The sequence below is a fragment of the Leptosomus discolor genome, chromosome 5 (genome assembly GCF_034619465.1).
Source record: "Leptosomus discolor isolate bLepDis1 chromosome 5, bLepDis1.hap2, whole genome shotgun sequence".
NCBI classification, from domain to species: domain Eukaryota; kingdom Metazoa; phylum Chordata; class Aves; order Leptosomiformes; family Leptosomidae; genus Leptosomus; species Leptosomus discolor.
Genome location: NC_141395.1, coordinates 17,362,599 through 17,386,236, shown reverse-complemented (window position 1 = coordinate 17,386,236; position 23,638 = coordinate 17,362,599).

Here is a 23,638-nt window from a genome sequence, read left to right as displayed (position 1 = left end):
CCAAACTTCATCCCAAAATGAAGGCCACTTCTTCTTTCCTGTCTTTTATCAGCAGGAGCAGTACTCCCACGATGATTGTGTTCATACCTTACTCAGCCTTGCGGCTTGCAGTTTTCCATTTCATTTCTACACAATGGCACCGTACAAAGACGCTTCTTCTTTTAGTGCCTAGCTCTGATTTGCAATTAGCTGGTGCTATTCAGACAGTGTTTATGTGGCACTGGGGTTTTTCTGTAATATGGTTTCCACATCTACATTCTGCAGGTCACAGAAGGTTTTATGAGCTCATACCTGTACTGCATTTCTCAGCTGTGAGTCACGAGCAATCGACTGGCCTGTTCACTCCCAGAACACCATTTTACATTTGGAAGCCTCCTTAGCTGTAAATATGTCTGAAGGTTACGGTGGATCTGTCAGTCAGTGACCCATCAGGACAGATGTTTGCAATTATTTTCTCAGCAAATATAGGCCAAGAGATGCAGTAAAGAATATGAAACATTTCTGTGCCTAGTTTATCATTTGGGGTAACAGAATCAGAACTGTTGGTTAAAGCTAACTTGGCCATTTGAATATTCATAAAAGTATGCAAGATTCAAAGGAAATTATTTTCTTGGACATTTGTAAGCAAGCAAGACAATATTTGCTTATGCAATAAATTTGTGTCCACTGTCACACCTGTGGATTTTCATTAGCACACATCAAAGCAGTCTGTTAAAGCCTAGAAGGCACAGTAGTGCATTTTATCAGAACATGGTAAAAGTATTGTGAAAACCTCCAAAAAAAATCTGCCCCTAGTTGAGTCTGAGTGGCCGATGTGACAAAGCTGAAAATGACTAACATGTCTCTTCTTTTCACCTGTAAACGTGTTTCTAGTAGAGTAAGGTAACTACACGTTGCCAGACTATGCACAGTTTGAAATTTCAGGAGGGTATTAGGTTAGTAGTTTGGTACCTTAACTATTGTTGGAAAGAATATCGCAAACACTTATTTAAACTACTCTCCCCTGTTTTTCTTGAAATTAGGGATGTTATTTAGAGTATTATTACTATTACTGTTATTATTTATTATTGTTTGATCTATCTCACAGTTTATATTGAGTACCAATTTTTTTGCAAGATCCAATCGTGCCCTAAGTTTCTTTAAACATGAATGCAGGTTTTATAAATTAAGTTCATACTCTGTGGTACACTTTATCTGTTTCACTTCCATTACGGCTAGAGCTTGGTTAGTTTATTTTTGATGTTCTTCATTACTGTCAGTAATGAGGGCAAATGTGCAAAGGATTGTGTGCAAATGTGGTTCTGAGTTTTATTCTTAAAGCTATTTAAAAGATGGGGAAACTGAGGTAGCCAGGAATTCACTTGTCCACCATCACATCAGTATAATTATTGCTGAAGATGGGAAAGAGAAACAGAGCTCCTGAAAGTGTGTTATATACTTATGGAAGAGGATCACATAAAACCTAGGTCTTATAATTCCCTGCTTGGGAAACAACTAGGTAAAATACTGAGGTTTGCCTTATTTTTGGTTCTTTCGGTAGTTTTGGAGCTACAGGTAAAGGCTGATGCAATGTTTACTGCTGCTTCCCTGTTTATTTGTGTCTGTTGCTCTTTATCCCAGACTCCCTTGTACACAAACTCTCATCTATGCCCAGAGCAAGGAGATTTTGACCCAAGATTAAGGCATGCTAGAAACTAAAGTAATGTACACAGTTTTCAAGAGGTCATCATCACTGCTTTTCCAGCTACACTGCACCTTTATAATAGGCTGTTCTCTGAAGTGCTTTTCTGAGCTCTTGAATGCCTTCCAGCCTGTTTCTTATGAGTATGAAACCTGATCAGCGTTGGTGTCTCTGTACAAAGGGATGTAGAGTACTGGTGAAAAGCCCATAGGCTTTTGATGTTCTTTTTCTCAGCTGGGCTCTTTGACAGCAGGAGGGTCAGAAGTTTAACTTCAGCTTGGCTCCACAGAAGGCAGAGAAGGTCTCTAGCATCAGTTGGTTTTCAAATTGAACAAGACCCCTTGAATAAAACATACTGTATTATTCCTGGAGAAATGAAAATAATTTTAGTGTGCATTTCAGCAGGCAGTTTCTGTCTACCTTCTCCCCCAGCACTGACTCTCCTCAAACTTGCCTGCCTTTGAAATTAAAGATATCATCCATCTAACTGTTGACCAGTGTCAACCATAATATTTTTCATGTGGGGGAGGCTATTTCAACTGAGACTCATGAAGTTTTTCCCTAAAAATAAAGTACAGCAACAGGAATCATGTATGGTTTGGTGCAAGGGTGATCAGACTCTTCCAGAGCCCGGATCCAAGTCATCACTACACCATGCTTATATGTTAGAGTGGCAAATGTCTCAATGTGGAAATAGCCATAGAAACACAATAGGCTCTTGTGGGATGGCTGTGCAACACAGAGGTCATGGCCCACATAGTCTGAAGTCATGGAATCACAGAGTTTTAGGATTCTTGTTTTTCAAATAAGACTGTCACAAGACCTTAGGGCCAGCCAAAGAATAATCAGTGCTTTTTCAGATTACAAAGGGTAGATTCACCAGTCTATCCAGCTAAGAGGGCTTCTGGGGTCAATCAAAGTTCAGTTAGAGCAAACTCAACTGTGTCTGATTTTATGCATGTCCCTAATGTGCTCTTAAGGAAAACAAATATCACAGCCATTTTCTGCCTCAGCCTTATTGTCTTAATTATTTGTCCCTCTCTGGAGCTGTTGCTGGTGCAGAAGCTGGAAATCTTGTGCAGGTGCAGAGTTACCTATTAAAACACAGGGTTCATTACTCCTGTGGCCCATGTGTTGGCTAACAAGATGTTTCTCCATCCCTCTATTACTCCATACTGTTCCCTTATGGTTTTATGAAGGTAAACGAGCAACTTAGCTGTGCTCCAGAGATCTGCCCTGGATGGAGCCATATCTAATACAGCATACTGCAGAAAGCTGAATAGTCATTCAAATCCTTAAGGTAAAATGAGCAAAGATGCTGCATACATCTACAGCTTCAATTTAGGGTGCAGCAAATGGGAACGGAGGCTGGGACATCTTTGTGGAAAGTCAACTCTAAGATAGCTGTTTAGGCTTCCTGCACATCAGTGGGGAGAAAGACTCATTTACATCTCTTATCCCTTTTAGGTGCTTAGTAGGTTGGGATGAACACAGTCCTTCAAAGTTAGGAATAGAAACTGTCACTTACTAGGCGCAGAAAATATTTGTAGTGGACTGGAGCCCAAGTTACAGTTAAGGGCATGGCTGAAATGTAAGTAAGAACAATAGCTGGTTGCAATTTGCAATCTCAGCAAGGAATCTGAAGACTGTCCAAGCAAGGAGACTGAATGGGAATCTGAAGACTGTCCAAGCAAGCAGACTGAATGGGAATCTGAAGACTGTTCAAGAGATACACTCTGTCTAAAGCAGATACAGCCAGCCAGGCTGGGGGCAGTGTACATGGGGTAATGCCATGAGAGCTTTGTTTTGAGTAGGAAATGGCTTTCTCAGGTCCTCAGCCCAGCTCCAAATCCTTTTTAAAAAAAAATCCAACCTGGATCTGGGAGAGGGAGAAAAAAAGGCTTAATTCTTAAAGATCCCATGCAAACAATAAACAGAGTTTAACAGTCAATAGGCAGATTAAACTGGCTGTGGATCAAAACACATCAGGAGTAGAGATTTATTGCAGAAAACAAGACATGGAATAAACCCTGCTCTGTTGCTGGAGCTCTGACTAGCTGTTTCTACTGAGGAAAGGGAGGGGGATAGAAGATTACACTGTCTTTATAAATAGGCATCAGCAAAGCTGTTCCTGGCATGCTTTCCTGCCCCAGTCCATACCACCCAGTGGGGTAAATATCTCATTCCAATAATACCACTGATTAAATGGCTGTGGGATAAGGAATTTAATAAATTCCACACAGCATGTGAATGATAATCAGGCCAGGAGCTTTATGCACTTTGGCTTGTGACATATACCACTGGGATATGGGATAATTAAAGGAATGTTCCCTCCTGTCTCCAGAACTCTAGAGACTGTGGGGCATGCTGAGCCTTCTGCTTCAAGGGGTATAAATAAAGCAAATGGGACAAAATGAGGTGGGATGTATAGTTTGAATACTAGTCAAATCTACAAGGCAGAGGCATGATCCTCTATAGTCTTACACCTACGGAGCTTTAGATGACCTGGTAATTAACTTTATTCATCCTGCATCCAACATGTGTAATATGCCTGTATGCTTGTTTGATAAATCATTTTGACTCCTTATTACAAAGGTAAAAGCCTTTTTAGATCATGTATACCCTGTGTGCCTGGGGACAAGAAATAAGATGATTCCTTACTCCACTGCATTGCTATCAATCTGTTACAGGGATTTCTCATCTGAGTCATTCAACTCTAGGGACTCCATCTAGTAAGAACGTATTTCTTCACCCTTGAAATCCATTGAAAGTGTCATATAATGTGAAACCCAAACTTGCATATCCCATATTTCTGATCAGAACTCCCAGGCAGAATCTTGACTCATCCTGCAGCCAATGTGTATGAAATGTGCCTGTATGCATGCAGGGAGGGCCTTTTAGTTTCTAGTTATAATGGAAGAAGTCCTTCCAGACTACGTGGGCCCAGCCTCCTGTGCATACTGGCTGACCTTTGGTGGGGTCTTCAGAAAATGTAAAAGAATTGGTGACATATCTTTATGTGAGTGTATGTCACATAATTCTGTACAAATGGAGGAGCTGCATCTTCTCTTCACAGCCATCAGAGAAATCGGCTTCCAAGGTTGCTGTGAAGCAGCTGGGGCATGCTAAACTTTTTGGTATCTGCTTCCAATGGACACTAAACTCTGAAAGAGTGCCACCGTGTAGGTATTGCCCTGAAAGGCAAAGATGTAGAAGAATACAGATTTTTGTTCCTTTTTTTTTTTTTTTAAGCTCTGTTCTGTGTTTTGGAAATAACAAGTTAAAAGCTGGATGCTGTTAGATGTGTCTTGAAGCAACTTTATCATTAACCAGAGCTTTGGAGTTTCTATGTCAGCAAAGTTTCAATACAGACTCAGTGCATTTCAATGAATAGGTTCTTCAGAGTTTGCATAAATTAAGGGTATTATTTATATTTTTTAAATTTTAAAAAACCCAGTAAATCTGTAGTCTTCTTTTGTACAGGCCAACTGCTGGGTTGAATTTTATATTCAGAGGACTCCCTCTCCCCATACCACAGCTCATCTCTCAGCTGCCTGAGCTGTCAGAACGGCTGCCACTTCATTTAATGTCCAGAGAAGGGGCTGGCACACACTTTGCCAGTGCGTTTCACAACTCACAAGACAGGAGATCACATATCTTGGTTCTGTCCCTGGCTCTGAGAGAAGAATGTGGCTTAGGGGTCTGATAGGGAGTAATCAAAGCTCATTCAGCCTGAAAGATGTTGCAGCTGAATAGTGAAGATATAGGCTTACTATCCTGTAGTCCCGCTTTCTGGCCAAGGTGACCTTTGGTAACCTCTGCGTTAGCATTGCTGTGAAATATGGCAGCAGCTTGAACTCAACTGTCTTCCATAATTGGGATTTATGGCCTTGGTCAGTAATAAGGACAAAGAAATGTGCAATATCAATCACAGCAATTTATGAGTGCATGAACCAGAGTTAGCTCAGGCAACTGGTTCTGAGGTTACAAGAGTATTGGTGTGGGAGCAACATTCATCTATTCTTCACACCTGTCCCTGAAGCAATCTTACGTCATTACTGTGATTGCTTCTTCACGATGCATGTCTTTTCACCCAGGGTAGAAAAAGTGTAAGATCAAAACATGCTGAATGCTTTCTAATTGTAATGCTGCTGCATTCATCAGTATTTGGGGATCATCTCACAAAGTACAGTGGTTTTGGACAGATCTTTAAAAAATCAAGGCAATCTGATGAAAAACTTGAAAAAAAAAGCTTATTTTCAGAATTTTTACAGTTTTTTATTTCTATCAATTCCTTTTTAATCAAAAAGATTCTGCTCAGATCTTCCTTTCAGGGTGGCGTTTACCACTTTATAGAAATCTTTATATCACAGAAGTTTCTGTGAAAGTGAGAATTTCTGAATCTATTCTATTGAATTGTAGTTCATTATCTCAATTACAACTGCTTCCCAGTTATTTCCAACAGTTGATAAAAGTCTGTTCTGTTTTCTGATTATAAATGATATTTTGCTTCAGGAAACTGGTGCACAGCTTCTCAAAACCTCTGGTATGCAAAGGATTGGCCAACTGGCTGTTTCGTATTTGCTGTATTATATTTGGACTATCTCTAGGCATATGGAGTGATAAACAGTGTCACTCTGTAGGTGTGGACATTGGTAAACTGTAGTCTCCAAAGTGGCTAATGGATTTTTCTAAAATTGTGTTAGATTACTTCCAAGATAATAATATGATACACGTTTTCCAAATAAAGCTAATATTTTTCTATTTCAAAATTTGCATATTTGCTGTGCAGTTGAGCAGCATCAGTTCTGCTTCTTAATTATCCAATCCCTTGCAGTTATTATGGAAAGTTCTTCGGTTTCTAATCTTTTTTTCGTATTTACACTTTCCTCCCTTACTTTTGAGTTGTTTTGCTTGTACGTGCCTCCACTGTCACAATGGCTTTCATTAGACTGAAGGGAAAAGCAAGCACCTTTCTGCCAGGTGCTTTGAATCTACTTCTTCTCTCTTAATAAAAAGCAGTGTTCCATCTGCTCTTGAACATGAACATCTCCACTGCCAGTCCTATCCCAACCTCACACCCCTCCAGCTGTGCACATGTTTCTTATTAGGAGACAAGTCTGTGGAGGAGGATGGCAATTATTGCTTGGTCCCCATCTGAAACAAATTCCTAAGATGAAGGATGGCTTCTTAGATTGAAAGTTCTTGTAAGAATAATAATGCCTTTCAGGGCCTTATCAGTTTAGGTTTCCTTCCAAAAGGAGCATCTCCCCGTAAAAGATGCCGTAGAAAGCCTGTATGTTATGTTTAATTTTATTCTTGTCAAATCTTGTTATTGACATAGATGATCTGAGTGATGTTTCTTATGACTTTGGAATGGATGAAGAATGGACCATTCCAAAAAACAGCTGAGGGCAGACAAACACACCTCAATGTGCCCCCCAAAATCACCATGCTCCTTACAATTAAACCTGTTCATATATTTATTATGTTTATTTTTTTCTGTGGATATGGGAGAAGTAGTGGAAGCATTATGAAAGCACTACCTTCCTTGCATTATTTTTGAATCTGCAAGACAGAAATCTGGGGGAAAAGCTACACCTTGAAGTGCGCAGTATGTGTGTTCGTATTTCTATATACATGATTATTGTTCCTATCAGTGACACTCTGCAGTAGACCTGTCCTGCAGGGGACCCAGTAGACCCACGCATGTAAACACAAAGGCAGTATAGTAGCTGGATGCCACTAGACGTCTTGTTGAATCAATCTTGTTGAAATTAATTGGTCAACCGTATATCCATGAAGTTTCAAATGGATTAGTATGGAAGCAGTATACTCATGTGTGATTGCACTTGGGAAAATTAACTTCAGTTAAAACTTCACATATTTGTGCAAATACCTAACATATTTTTTCCTGTCTGTATAATAAAATTGGATCTCTATCATAAGTTTTCTTATGATGCTGTGACATTCTAATGCTTGTCCCTCCTTACCAAAAAACAAATGCTTTCCTGTATTGGGGAAGAGTGAACCAGGCAACAGGTTTCTATCTGAGTATCATTTGTCCTATCTAAACATACTCAAAATTGCCCTCTAACAAGAGTGCTACTGTGAGTGGAAGGCAGACAGTAGAATTGCCATAGTGGAAAGAAGTACAATGAAGAGTTTGTGTCCTATGGAGATGGGCAAGGTGTGGTAGCAACTGTAAAATGCTAGTGAGGCAGATCTGGATGCCCCTGCCAGTCACAGACCAAACAAGAAGACCAGAAGAAAGAGCTGGAAGTACTATCTTGAGAGTAAGTTAGATAGTTACAGACATCCTTGGTGGTCCTGGAAGCCTGGGGACCTTGTGGGCTTGTAGTTAAGTCCTTTTGGAAGCCTCCTTCTACTATTCACATGGGTTTTGCAGCAGTCCCTTACTGCTTGACCTGAGATTCCTGTTTATTTATGACCCCTGTTCAGTTTCTATTGGCTGGATTTATTACACTGTGGTCATTCCAATGGGATTCAAATTTCCTTTCTAAAATAAATGCCTGTCCTTCATCAACCTTCTTCCTTGTGTCCGCCTCAGTTTAGCAAATTACATAGTCACAAAGTATTCCTGCTGGTTGCTGTGTTCTCCTGTCCACCACCCCCCTCGTGTGACAACTTCAGGTTGGAAACATTGCTTCTGTGTCACTGACTTCTTCTTCCAGGACAATGTTTTCTTCTTTAATTTTATTTGTCTTATGGAAATGGTCCTTCTGGGGGAAGGTTGTGTTGTTTGTACTGTTTTAAGAAGGCAGGGAAGTATTTGGTTTTATCCACAGCAGCTAGAGTGCAGTATGCTGTTTCTATAAATGGACCACTACAGTGTTTTGTTATAAACCAGCCTTTGATATAGGATGGCTGCGGTCTTACAGGTTCCAAATATATTTCAGCCTTCTATAAAAATGACAAACCTCTCTGTGCCCAGAGGTTATGTACATACACTTTTCCAAGAGCTCAGTTGTGTCGTCCTGAAATTAAACTGAGAGCTGCTGACAATGTTGAGAGACAAGTGTTGGCTGTATCTCTTTTCCATCTCTTCTGCTTCTGCCTTTGAGCTCTGGAGCTAGACCAGCCAATTCTGGGAAAAAAACAGATGACAAGAAATAGTCTCATAGTTGTCTGGTTATGACATAGATCCTCCAGTGGTCTGACACTGAAAGAACAAAGTGCATAGAAAAACGTCCTTCCAAATTGTGATGTAGGGTGTTGTTTCAGGTCATGGTGTTGTCATTGATGTTAAAAAAAAAAAAAGTAAAATGTGATTAAAGTAACTGGGAAGCTGCTAGGAGTCCTTTGTATGATCCTGGTCCAATTTTGATGAAACAGTAACTAGACATGATTTAAGACTAGATTTAAGAACTAACTATCAGACAATGTGACTCTGTCAGAAAGGGTGATGGATGGTGGTTTGGCCAGCAAACCGTGAAGAACTGCTTGGGACTGCCAAGATAGGAGAAGAAGTAGGCAAAAGGTAATTCTGGCAAGGGGAGATCGCGACCAATGACTCATTGACCACCTACACAAATCATACTGCCTACTCAAAAAGGACAACAGAAGAAGAAGACAGAGACCACGATAATTTGCATCAGAACCGAGGAAGAAGAACTACTCATTTAAGGGAATAATGGTTAATGTGTATTAGTTAAGTGTGTAATTATGGGAAACTTTGAGGCCAGGTGTGCTGTCTTGGGACAGACACCCATTGATGCACATCAATGAAATAAAATACCTCAACTCTGTGTGTGTATTGACATTTTGCACACCAGGTACTGGACCCCTCTTGTGGGACAACAATGGCGTAGAAGAGCTCTACCCAATCTTGATCCAAATGAACCTTAAGTAATCAGACTTTCAAAGACTGCTTCCCAAGTGAAGTGCAAGAATGCACTGGTTCCAGAAACGTGACAGGGATTTATAACTGTTGTGGTTTGTGACCATTTTATAGATAATGTTTTTTTGGTTTCATTGCTTCCTGTAACCAGCAAGATTAGGCAGGGATGGGAAAAAAAGAGATCAAAGCAATAGGCCGAACACTGAAAATTTGTGAAACAGTTTTACTGGCAGAGGCACAAAAGATTTCTCCAGACTAACCTCAGAGAAATATCCAAGCCTTTAAGAATTTGCTTTTCAAATTCATCTTTTGAGTTTTATGTGGTTTGCTCATCAGTGCCTCAGCAATGGGACACAGCATTTCCCAGGGATAATTAAATACTCCCATAATGTTGCCAGGTGACCTGTAGGTCTCACAGTAACATTACTCAGAGAGACAGAAATAGGACCTCAAGACAAAGCCCTTCCTTCAGTCGTCTTTTTTCCTGTTTTCAGGAAAGCAACAGGTCATGCAGAGCAAGAGGTTCATGAGCCAATGAGGAATTTTGACACGAAATGGTGGATTTTGCAGAAATGATTCAACCACTCAGGGCTGGAGTCTTGTAAATGTTTATTCTGCATGATGTATGTGACCCAGAAACAAAGCCATGTGCCACAGGGCTCTAAATGTATACTTAATTTTACGTTTTCATTATATAACAATAGCAACAATGATCTATTTGTAGACAATGGCAAGACATTTAATAACTAACCAAGATCAGTTCAGAGCATCAGCTTCTCCTGGCTGGGCATTAAACCTCCAGGAAATATCTCTCTGCTCCACTGTTATTGCCTCATTATTTACACTAACTATCACAACTGTTTGTATAAATATTTGCTTTTCTGATACTGGCACCCTGAAGGAGTTCAGGTCAGGACACAGTCTGCATATTGTATAGCATTACAACATGCAAAGATTTAAGTAACTGTGGAAAAGAACAGGAGGCTTCAAAACTGACTGAGAAATGAAGGAGTCTGGCTTGGAGCACCTGCTCTGTACAGTTGGCTTTTATTAAACAATACAACGTGCAGCTCTGCAGGAGGTCAGAGCAAATGATCTGATGGGTCTTCCTGCCACTGAAATACACAGGCTATGTTGCTTTAAAATTAGCATTAGCGAAGCCAGTAAAGTGAATTTAGGCTTGTCCAGTAAGTATTTGGTGGAACGGTTTCCTTGATCTCTCTTTTATTTCCAATGAATACACTTTTGTTATGGGAAGGAAGGGAGATATTTGGAGCCATTGAAGAGGTCCGCATTTCCAAATAGAGCATCAGCGACCAGACTCTGCGGCATCGAGATAGGCATCGGCTGAACTTTGCTTCTACTCAATTTCACTTCCTGGGTGTTTTCCTGATTAGGCTGAACGACGAGCAAATTGTACAAGAAAATATACCCTAATCGTATCAGCACATTGGAATTTAAGAACTCTTCCACATGTAATGAGCTGAGGAATTACAACACAAAGCACACCTTTCTCTCAAATTGACTGATTAACATAATAAAGTTAAACTCAAAGCAGCTTGTTCTCAACCTGTATTTAGCCTGAAGCATTTTTCTTGTATTTCAGACCTGACAAAGGGCTCATGTGCCTGGAAGCACGTGCCTGCTATTTTCCAGCTATATCAGTTGGTCTAATTAAAAACCTTACCTCTTCCTACAAACTTTGCCGCAGGAATCTACATGGCTAAGCAGGGTTTGGTTTTTTTTTTTCTGTGTCATTATTTAAATCTGGCACAATTTTAAACCATGGCCTAATTGCTGGTGTCATTGACCGTTATACCTATAGTTTAAAGTTGGTATCAGTTTCACATACGGAAAATATGCCTTGCAGCCAGATAGCACAGGAGCTAGATAAAGTTATTTTATGACAAAAAAGGTTAAGGGGTGACTTGAGTGTTGCCAATAAACAGATGTGCAGGCAGAAAAAATTGATGTGTAACTGAGTAGTTGAAGAAATTGCAGGATCCAGTCCCAGTCACAGAAGCCAAAAATCTGTGAATATTAAATTACAGGGTTTTTTCTTGTTTTGTTTTGTTTTGAATTGTATTTCCTTAGAAAGTTTGATAAAGCGGTTATATGCCAAAGGATGTGGTAAATCCTCCATCACTTGGCTTGTGTACAGAAATTTTAGTAACCACCAACCCAGTTTTGAAGTTTGTGGGCTCGACAGAAGAAGCAGTGGAGAAGCTGAACAGCCCATGTTCTACTGTAGGACAGAGTAAATGATTAAAAAAGGATGTTTCACTCCTATTTAAGTAGGTTGGGATGGAGCACCTCTGATAGTGAAAGGCTATTTACACATCAAGTTGACCTCTGCTCCAGGGGTGCATTGTCTCCCAACAAGAGCATCCAGCTGACTTGCCCTAAGTCTTTGAAAAGCAGCAAGGTGCCAAGTTTACCTACTCACTCTGTGTAAGGCCAACATCAGCCCTGAACTCAGACAAGTTTAGATTGGTCCCGTTGTGGATGGGCACATTGAAACCTTTGAGTTTCATTAAATGGCGGAGTGTTTGATTTTGTTTTCTTTTCCACCAGGCTGCCATCCTTAGCAGGACTGTGTGAAGTGAAGAATGGGTGTACCCAAGAGTCTGCATAATCCCCTGGTAATTTATGCAGAAGCAAGGGCTGGTTTGTTCATTCCAGTGAGATGAGGGCAGAGAAAAGTCTTACCATGGGACTCCTAATCAGCCAAATGGGGCTGTCCGAGCTGCTTTGCCACACCCATGGTTTGGAGAGGTTGCTCAGCAGATCTCTGCTACGGTGTGAGGAAAGTATGTCATAGCAAGATCTCTGACTTTCTGACAGTAGTCCAGAGAAGTCTGTGCTGCAGGAACATGGAAAAGGAGGAAGCACAAGGCTTTGGTTGTGCACAGGTGGCCACATGTAGCTCCAGGTGGCCGCACCGTTCCTTCCACTATTGACACAAGAGCCTTTTGCTCGGATCCTCAGCTTTATGAGTTTGTGGACCCATGCAGATTTTCTTTGCTTGTACAGGCTTCTGGATAGCTGCTGAAATTGAATTATGATGACTAGTTTGTTTTAGTCATGTTTAGTTAATTTTTTAAAAGTCATCCATTGAACCTACTGGTTGGTTGAAAACTGCTAGAGCCCTACAAAGCAAATTTTAAGCGCTATGAAAGTGACCTAAAAACCCCTCCGCCTCTTAGAGTTCTGTGCTGGAGCTCGCCTCTGCTGTGTGCTTGCTAGCCTACAACTCCTGCCAGCTTCCACTCTTCCTACGCGATATAGCAGAAGCTAGTTTCTGTCAGCTGGCACCTTCTCTAAATGCCAGCAGTCATATCCTATTATCTTAAGGCCTGATCAGGAGCAAAGCGGAAATTAAATTACAACCTCAAAATCTGAAGATTATCCATAAAGGTGCCTCTGGTGCACTGAAGATCCATGGCTCCAGAGTTCTTAAAAGCTATACTTTTCAGGCATAATCAAAATCTATAAAGTAATTACTGCCAAAAAATTGACAATCCTTAAGTTAATTTCTGGCAGAAACATCTGTTTCTCCTCTAAAAATAAAAATAAAGGCAGAGAGTAAAAGAATAATGTGAAAAATATATATTTTTTTTTTGGTCAAAACAAATTTAGAAAAAAGAACACAAGCAGTTTTGCTGGGGTGTTTCTTTTAGTAAATGTAACTTATTGATGTCTAAACTTAAATTCACACACCAGTGTTTCTAATAGACCATTTCTGTGGACCATTCTGAGGTTTATCCCTTAATAATGGCAAAACCAATAGTTATTATTTCCCCGGAGGACTGTAATTGAGAACAGCACCTTCCATTCTCTTGTTTGTTTTCCCTCTTCCAGATGTGAGATGAAGACCTGATCTGACTGATAGATTAAACGACTTTGATCCATATAATATTCAGATAAAACAATCAAATGTAATTGAAAATATCTGTTAAAATCAACGGTCTTTGAGAACAAATTAGTCTTCCCTTCTTCCTGATTCTTGCTTGGTGAGTTCACTTTCAAGGTATGATAATAAATGTGTCCAAACTCAAGCTTTCCTTGTAAGCCTTTCCCAGAAAGGAGTCAAGGGAGAGTTGTTCAGGCCAGGCAGAACTCCAGAACATGAAGTATAATCTGGACACTTAGGTTGTTTTTTGACTTTATCCCTTAACAGTTTCCATTGAGGCCTTAGTGGCATCTCCAAGAGGTGAAATAACCTCCCCCTATAAAGACTTACCAACCTTAACAGGAGTTAATTTACCCTGGAACGTACTGATGCATAGAGGTATTGTCTTCTGACTAGTTGTTTGTCTTTCTGCCTCCAACTCCGTATTAATTAGTACATTTTCACACTTCTTTTGGAAGATTTGGCTGCATGTGGTATAATTAAAAATTACAAATCTTGGGTGCTGAAGACACACTAAGATACATTAGTCTTAGCAGAATCTTGCTTAATGTCATTGAAATGCTACGCTAAAATCCGACAAGTTAAAATTACTTCAGTACTGCTTTAATAGAATGCAACAGTCAAGCGATTTACATGGAAATAGGAATGAAAAGATAATCTCCACTGGGATCTTGATAAGTAACTGCATTTACAATATACATGCAGAATATTGTAATGAGTTTCTTATTGAGAACATTAAGGCTGGTTCAGCTGGTTCTTGATTTTTTATTTTTATATCTACAATGGCAAGCACTGATTTAATACCCTGCCTCCAGATGATAACAAGTTTCATTAGAGTGTTTCTTCTTAAAACTACCCTGGCCAGCATTAGGGACTTAACATTAGTTGACATGAGCATCTGAATAAGGATACTCATGTGCCTGTGTGAGTCTGGGTCTTAGTGGTTTATGCTTATTAGCTACCACTAATCTTCTTCTTGTCAATGGCAGATTGCACACTGTGGCCTCTGAGAGCTACACAGACTCTTGTTGTTGTTGTGGTTTTTTGTTGTTTGTTGTTTTTTTTTTCCAGGAAAGCAAAAGAAATCAGTCCATACGCTCCCAATCTTATAAACCACTACAAGAGACAACTGGACTTTCCACAAAGAGAAAGGATCCAAGGAGTTATATTGTTCCTTTACTAAGGATAATAATCTTAGTGCTTCAGCTGCCTATTCCCCTGTTTGTGGGTGCATTATGGAAAGGGAAACTTACCATAAAGAACCTGATGGAAGCTAAGAAATGGCCTTGTAGAGTCACACATGGAGTGCTCTGTTCATCCCTGGCACAATGACTATTGGTGTTGTCACCAATAACATATATAAAAAGATGGAAGTGTAGGCAGCCTCTCTCAACAGAGAGGTTCCTTCCTCAAAGACAGCTAGAGAGAAAGAAGATCCTGGGGTGTGCAGGGGAAAACCAATTATTTTAGGATGATGCAAACTATTTGCTTACCTGGGAATTGTTGGCCACAACAGAGGGATGGTTGGGACATCTTGGTTCTCAAGCTCAGGCCCAGAGTGGCAAATTCTGTTTTAGAAGCTGAGTCCAAACTCGTTCACAGGAACGTCTGCTATGATATTCCATATACCTCAGTACTCAAAACAACCATAGAGACTAAAAGCTCCTGTTAGACAACATTCAATTCACCTCTGTTTTGGACAGCTTTTGCATGGAGCTCAGAAGAACTGAATGGAAAGCTCTCCTGGTAAATATGCTGACAGGAGTATTGGAAGATACTACAGTTTTATTAATGTAAAGCCAAACAACACCAAATAGAAATATTACCACACAGGTATGTGTAGCCTGCACTGTGAAGCTGCTTATACAGATAGCTCGAGAGCTGATTGTACTGAATACCATTCCATTTTTTACAAATTAGGTCAGATGAGAACATCGTGAGGAAAAAAGTAAGTGAGTGGGGAGTAGAATAGTAGGAAAGAAATAAACACCAGCCCACAGAAAGGGGAGGGGGATCTGCTGGCTACAAACCCTGCATTTCTATAGGAGTTCTCCAGGCCCAAGGACAAGAAAAAGTCAGCCTAGCTTGACAAACTGGGTGTTAGCAGATACTAGTGACCTAAAGGGGAAAGGACTCTAATGCCTCTCTGGCTTGTTAGTATTCCCCAGGCCACAGCTTCCGCTTTTGTAATTTGCTCTTGTCATTTTTATTTATTGCCAATTGTTCATTTGAACATGTCGGCTGCTGTTAGTGACAGGAGAGCCATGCGGTGAGAATGCTGGATGTACACCATGGAAATATGTTTTACCCATTAGTGTCAGAGCAAGCCAATGAAGGAAACATTTGTACTAATTTTGAGCGGGTGTTTATGCTCTTAAATGTGACTCTGTTAAAATGACATGAAGGGGATGCAGGCAGGCACAACCCCCCAGTTCTTCTTTCTTCATGACGTTAGAGGAAATTTGTTCCATTTACAAGTCAGAGCGTGAGTGCTCATAGCCTTTGCAGAGACCTATGCTTTGGGAGGCATAGATCAAGCTAAGTCTGATCTGACTCAAGTGTCAACGGCAGGGATCGTCACAGTCCAAAACTGTATTCAGATATATGCCAAACTCTGGAGCAGAATAGATCTCTTCTGCTAGTCTCATATCCCCTGGGGCACCCAGGGAAAATGAAATTTCCATGTGATCTAAAAGAAAACCTCAACCCTTTCCCAGTACTTGTCTTTCTAAATGAAATTATTATCATAATCTCCTGTCTTAGTTGCTTGTACAATCCTCCCTAAATACTGATTAACCAATACCCTTAGTCTTCTCTCCTAGGCTTCTTGCTTTATTCCTACTTTCTTTGCCTCCTGATGAGAGAAAGAAATGATCTATCTCAGTAAACCAGCTGATTCTTTGAGAGGGTGGGTGGCTGGACATCTCCCTGCAGGGAAGCTGCTGCAGGCAGCCAGTAACAGAGTTGTGTGGGAGCTCAGAGAACAGACACACCTCTGAACACAGGCGGGGACTGGGCATCTTCGGTGCTGGGAAAATGTTGCCCAAATTCTAAAAGCAAAGGCTGTGCAACTGAAAACAATGCTGAGATGTCCCAAGTACGGCATGCTGTAGGATTGCAACTTATCACTTGCCTTTTCTGAATGCCACTGTCTTTGATTAGACAATATATAGATTTACTTTTGTTTAAATTATCAATGTTACAAGGGTTCCTGTACTCTTACTGTGTTAATTATAGTTGCACTGCCACCACTGTATTCTACACTCAACGGTCTTTTCTTGCCTCTTTTTCGTCAACAAGTGCTTTCAAGGAAATTTTGTCTAAAAAATGACAGCATCAACCCGGAAAAGGAGAACCTGATAATGATATTGCTGCAGTTGAACAGTCATTTTCCCCTTCTGCTCAATCCACCTACAAGCTTCAAACCCACATCATCTCCACCCCTCTTCTCCTGTGCTGAAGGGCTGTAGCATAAGTGAGGTTTGCTGTGGTAATATGAGCCAATTCAAGTTGTATCTGCCCCTCTTTTGTACTGATGGTGGGTAGCCAGTCCCAGACAGCCTTCACAGTCATTTTTATTCAAAGCAAAACAGTGAAGAGAAATAGAGGTTAAATAAATAGTCCAATTTGTCAGAATTCTGGCACCCTAGGATGTCCCTATGCTGGCTTGGGGACTGCTGCAGGTCCTCCCTCTGGGGAAAGCTGTGAAACCCTCTGTCCCCAGACCATCCTTCACTGCTTGCTGCCATAGAGCAGGAGATAACCAGCATCTTGTCAGGTCGAGCCAGAAATGAGACTGTGGAGAATAGTAGTTAGGCTGTGGTTGGGGAAGAAGTCACTGGGGAATAACATTTCTGGAGCTGTAAAATACCACGGTGGTGTTTCCTTCCAAAAGCCCCTACTGGATGTGAGGAACTATAGACCAGACCACTGTAAGTACAGGCCATTGGCAGCCCGCTTGGAGCTCATCACGTGCAGTGTTGATGAAACAATTCTCGTTTATAAATCATTCGGGGGCAACTCCCCCTTGGCCATATGTAGTATTTCACCCAGCTGGTCAAGTCCTCAGGGGTGGGTTGCAGCCACAGGCAACACAGCAAGTGGGTTGGATAAGATGTGTTATTTTTCTCTTTAGGATTACCATTTTTTTTTCTTTACAGTATAGCCCCCTTAAGCTGTTGAGTGCTTTCCTGACCACAATTGACTTAGGATAATCCTGGTCTAGCAGAAAAGGCATGATGAGATTTAGCAGCTGGAAGTAAATTTGACACAAATTTAGTATAGAAATAAATTTCAGATTACTACTTTTTTAAACAATGGAAGGTGATTAATCACTGTAACAAATTCCCTGGGCTTGTGTTGGGATTTCCCAAACTTGGAAGCTTTTATGAATGTCTTCTTAAAAACTCTGCCTTAATTTCAATAGAACTTACTAGCTGGATGCTAAAAGCTTCATTTGAATTCTTTGGCCTGTATACACAGGAGTTCAGATGAGAGCTCACAGGCACTCTTCTGAATTTAAAAATCACAATTATTCAGTAGATCTAAGCCCTTTTTGACTTCAGCTTATGCCTATTTTCTTATGTTCTCATGGTACGAAATCTCTATGCTGAGTATGAAGCCTATTGTTATTTATTTATGAGCTCCCCATGTACCTTCTAGATTAATATCTGTGGGTAAGTATAACTCTAAAGCTGTTGCCAGTGTTGTCCTTGGTATATTCTCTTTGGATAACGGAATGTTTTCTCAAACTGAGCAAGGTAAATAGAACAAGTTGGAGCAAGTCTCCCCTGTCTTATCTCTGTCTCCAGCTTTTCTAGAAGGGTGGATTATACTTGCAGTACAAAAATCTCAGACATGCTGCAGTCAGAAATGAAGGGTCAGAGACTTTCCCCAAACCTATTTCAGGCAAAGGTGACTGATTTTGCCTCTATACAAATTCTTTCTCAAAGTATCCTCATCTGTAACATCTTTAGGGTTGTGCTTTGCATAGTTTACTTAGGTGCTTCTGAACAGGTCCACAGACAATTGAAAGCAGGAAGGAATTTGGTCCAAAAAAAAAAAAAAAAAAGGCTCTGTGATGCCTTCCTTCTGTTCCAAGCACAGTTAAGCAACTTCACACTCTGAGAATAAAATGGGAAATGGGGCTGACAGGGACCTGAAGAAGCTATACAGTGTATTTTTCTGGCTCATAGCCAGATTTCCTCTCCCTAACCTGCTCCTGACAGATACCATTCTAATTTTCACCTTCCTCCACAATAACATCTTCCCAGAGCTCCTGGGAATAAGATCTGTTTCTTGATGTCTAACCTGAGTTGACAATGCTTCCAGGGGCTTGCAGAAAAGTCTTTTTACTTCCTCTTTGCACAACTTTTTGTGACAACCTGAAGTAATTTCTCTTCTCCAAACTAAGTGATCTCAGTGCTTTTAAAGGTCTTGTTTTCTAGACCTTCAGTCATCTTTGTGGGCAGTCCAATCTTACTATCTGTTTGACACTTCCACCATGTCACTGTTGCATGAGTAAGCATACATTCATGGTCAGGGGAGGAGCCTATAGGGAGGGACCTATCCTTTGCTAGTGATGCTAAAAGAGTAGCTCTCTTTTAGCAGTCCAGCTTTCAAAGCCCCACTACATGCCTAGTGCAAGATACTTGCCAGGCACCTGGGCAAGGTATGCCTGTAAAACCCAGTGTGCCATCCGCTCTTTCTACACTTTTGGAGCCTTCTCCCATAAAAAGCTGCACTACGTTCACAACTGTCTGAAGTTCAGACAGGGTCTCAGCTCTCTGTGGGGAACCCTGGCAGGGAGAGTTGGATAGGCTTTGGAGGCATCAGCACATGTGCATCTGCTTGGAGTCTGTGAAAGCGTGTGCCCTGAAGGACTGCCTCCCTCTGCATCTGGAAGCCAAACATGTGGCTAGATCTGCTGGGGCAAAGCATCTGTAGCTAGGGAGGGCGTGCTCACAGATTTCCTGTGCTTTGCTGAGTCTAGGAACAAAGCAACCATCCTGGCCTCCCCATCTTGCTTCCAAGCAGCTGACCCCAGCCATGAGGGAATGTCTACCTTTACTCTGTAGCCAGGGCTAAATTATAACAGTTGCTCTATCACCCAATGACCCCTCACCAGCCAGAAAGGGGAACTGGGAAAAGGAGAGCATGCCCATGCGTCAAAGCGAAAACAGATTTAATGAAATAGCACCAATATCAATAAAGGTATACAAAGTTATACTCAGACAAATGAATATGCAGTGGTCACAATCAAAAGGACAGCAGTCCTCAGGAGCAGGGAAGAAGCCAGAGGACGAGGAACAGGAGGAACCACAGAAGGACACCAGCCAGAACCCCACAGGAGCTCCCTTCCTTAGCAAACCTTCCCCCTTTAGAATCACAGAATGGTAGGAGTTGGAAGGGACATCTGGAAATCATCTAGTCCAACTCCCCCACCAAAGCACGTTAGCCTAGAGCAGGTAATGACCATGACATTATGGGATGGGCTACACCTGTAGCTAATTCAGGTCACCTTCCCTGGCTGACTCAAAACTACTGACAGGCTGCCTAGCATGGCTGGGCTGGGATTCTGTCTCAGCCAAACCAGGACAGGGGATCAGTTTAGTAAAGGCTGTTCACACAGCTGGTACTAGGTTGTGCTGTGAGGAACACAGGTGAGTGGGATTCTCATGGACATTGCCTGTGATGGACGTGTCTTGTCAGGGCTGGGGTCTAGTTGCTATTCCTCACACCCAGGATCTTTCAAGAAAGGACCAGGAATGGAAAAAGGTATTTCCCAATACCTGTATGATCTGTCTTGCTCCTAAGAATTGTACCCACCCCTGCTCTCTCCCACTCCTATCACCTTGTTGTGTCCCTAGGGCTGCCTGTTTCTCTGCCACCTCTCCTTCTCTGAGCATCACAACTGCTCCCCTTTTGCTTTTTCCTCATAGTACAGTACACACCTGTGTTCTCATAAAGACAGAGATACTCTTCTACACATGGCCCTGTAAAACACCTTGATATCTTGTAGCCATTGCACTACCTCGTTATAAAAAAACCAAAAAACAACAAACAATCCTCCCTGTATCATCTGCTGGAGAGAAAAAAGCTGCAGCTGAGTTTCTGTTGGGGTATTATTGAAAATAAGGGAACCTGAGAATTGATTTATTTTCTTAAAACCAAGACCATGCTAGTTGTTAACTCAATGTAAGAGTTTAAGGCATTAAATATGTCCCTCTAAGCACTTTGCAATTCTTCATTTCCTTACCACAGGGAATCTCCTTTCAGTATCAAGTCTAAATAGCCTGTCTACTCTGGAAAAACGCTTGAGTGCATCTTCCTGATTTTAATAAAGTTTGGGTTAGTGAAGGGAAGTGAGCAGCTTATTAAACAATGCATGAAAATACGAGAGTTGCCACTTGAGCCTTGGGACTGACGTCACATCATAAATCCATTGACACAGCTCTGCTCACCAACTGGAATGGGGCAGGCTGGGATTTTTGAGAGGGGATTTTCTCAGTAGATTAATTATTGGTTTAGATGTAGTCCATGCTATGACTGTCCTTTAGGGGTATGTTTACTTGCATTAAAAAAATCTTGGTTGTTTTTAAATTCTGAAGAATGAATCAGGAAAAGAGGTTTGGTGATTGTTTGCTTAAGTAGTGGTTACAAAATTGCATCTTTGTAATCTAGGCTCTTTTTCGAAGAGCAGGGTTTTCTGTGTGTCTGTGAAATTTGTAGTGCAAAGTGTTCTGCCTGCAGATGTCCCTGACCAACACTGTTCTCTTCAGCGCCTGGGTTATCCAGACTGCCAGATCGAATGTCTATTGGTGCAATGAAGTCGTGAGGGTTTGGAATCCACAGAGATTGAAGAGCAGAATAAAAGATAACATCAGTGCCAGGACACAGGAATGGGACGCGGGGATCCCTGGCCGTGCAGGTCAGTGCTGCAGAGTTGCTCTGAGTTGGTGGTGCCAGCGGTGACTGAAGTGTTACAGAAGTAGTGGTGGGCTCTCTGGTTATCTTTGAGGCTCTCCCACAGAACTGGAGCTACACTGATGTGGCTTAGGGTGGAGTCTTGAAGACATCAGAGACTGTGAAAACAACACACTGTTTTAGCATCCCCACTACTGATCTTAGCTTCTGAGACCTTTATAAGTGATAAATACCCATAATCACGGTGCAAAAGAGGAAAATAGCCAAAGAACTAGTATAAAACTAAGGGTGCAGGGCTGTAAAGCCTTTCATTGCATATTGTTCAGCTCCTTATTTCTGGGTGAAATCAATGACACAAAAGTCCTAATATCATAATAGGTCACAGGCAATTCTTAAAAAGCTGATGAAGCGATTTCACCCATAAGCAGTCTGACCTTTCTGATAACAGTTTGTTTGTTTTTTCCTGACTGTCCTTTTTTTAGGACTCATTGTTTGTGTTTGTAAGGCAGGAAGGTGTTCTTGGGAAAAGTTTACTGTTGTTTGCTTTGGCATTGCTAGCTCTGGTAGTGTGGTACTGGCTACCTGAGAGAGACTTTCTCTATGTTGTAGAAAGACAATGAGTGTTTACAGTGAAAGCTGCTAAATTGCACAGTGAGACGTAAACTGTCAAAACATGGAAAAATGAGACAGATTCAGTACTGCTGTTTGCTTTCTGATATGTGTTGTATTTAAGAGAGTTCTTGCAGATAGCAGGAGTATTTGTGTCATGCTGTAACCTACCTAGCCTAATGTATTCAAATAAGTTCTTGATATTTCTTCTGGAATAGTAACTTCTTGTGAAATACACTGTTGGTTTTGCTATGGGAACAACCAAGTGAAATGCCATAGTTTTTGTTTTTGTTTTGTTTTTTTTTATTTGCAGGATTTACAGACTAGATGTTCCTATGATCTTGTAAACACTGGCGAATTTTGGACAATTACTTCCTAGGAATTTGACCGAGAATTTAATTTTTTGGGGGTTGGGTGAGGGGAATGAAGGGTAAAAATTGAGTTTTCTAAAAGAGGGTTGTCCCTAAAGGACAACTACAGCTACCTATGATCTATGGCTGATATGTATCATTTAAATAAAAAAGTGACCTGCAGAAAACGTCCAGGAAATGCAGCACTGGTTTGGAAGGAATGGAAAAAGCAGCCTGTAAGATTTGCAGGCTTTTCTATCACAGAGAATGGCGATGGTATGAAAAAAAAAAAAAAGTATTTCTAGGAAGCAGGAAGTTTTGAACAGAGCATGGGATCAAATAGGGTGGATGACAGTTTAGCCAACAGTGGAAATATGATGGGGAAAGAAGGAGCTGAAACTTTATGCCACTCCCTCTTGCTGTCTGTGTGTTGCTACCACAAGCTGACTACTATCCTACTGAGATCAGTGGTCTTCAGCCTTTGCTGGCCCACAGACAGCAATGCTAAGCAAGTAACATGCTGTAGGTAACACCCTGTGTTGTTCTCTGTCAGATGGGACAGGAATGGCTGTGGCATCGGATGCACCAGAAAGTTCTGTGAGGGTTTTGAATGAGCCAAGGACTGTTTTCCACTGCCCAGATGAACTCTTTGTCCCTCTGTGTTGGGGTGAATCTGGGATGAAGGAGGGATTTTCATGTTAACCAGCAGAGAACATAAGAGCAAGGGTGAAGCTCAATGATCTGAGCAGGGCTTTAGAAAAGAGAGTGAAAATGAGGAGGGGGAGAATAAATCCACGATGATGCATGGGAATTTGAGGCTTATGTGGAGAAATTAGGCTGGGAAAAAACGCCTTTGTTGCTCCTAAAGACCTTGAGAGCCATGCATGATGGCAAGGAGTCTGTAATCCCTCGCAGGGATTCACTGCCTCAATCTCTGCCTTAAAAGAAAAAAAAAAAAAAGTGGCAAACAACTGGGTGCAAATGTCAGGAAAGTTACATGCAATTCTAACAGTAAAAGGCTGGAGAGCTGCACGTCTGGCAGACTTTGGAGGAAGACATTTCATTGTGTCCATATTGCCTGGTCAGAGGGATGGGACACGGTCAGGTAGTGAGAGAGAGGGACTCCATTATGCTTGGAGAACTGACTATAAACAAACAGGAATTGAGATCTACACTTAATGTTGTGGTAGACCCTCTATGAGACGAGCAGAGGATCTATTGTGCAAGGTGCTTTGAGGTTATACGCAGGATTATGACTGTTATTAAGTCTAATAACACATACTACCTTCACTGAGCAG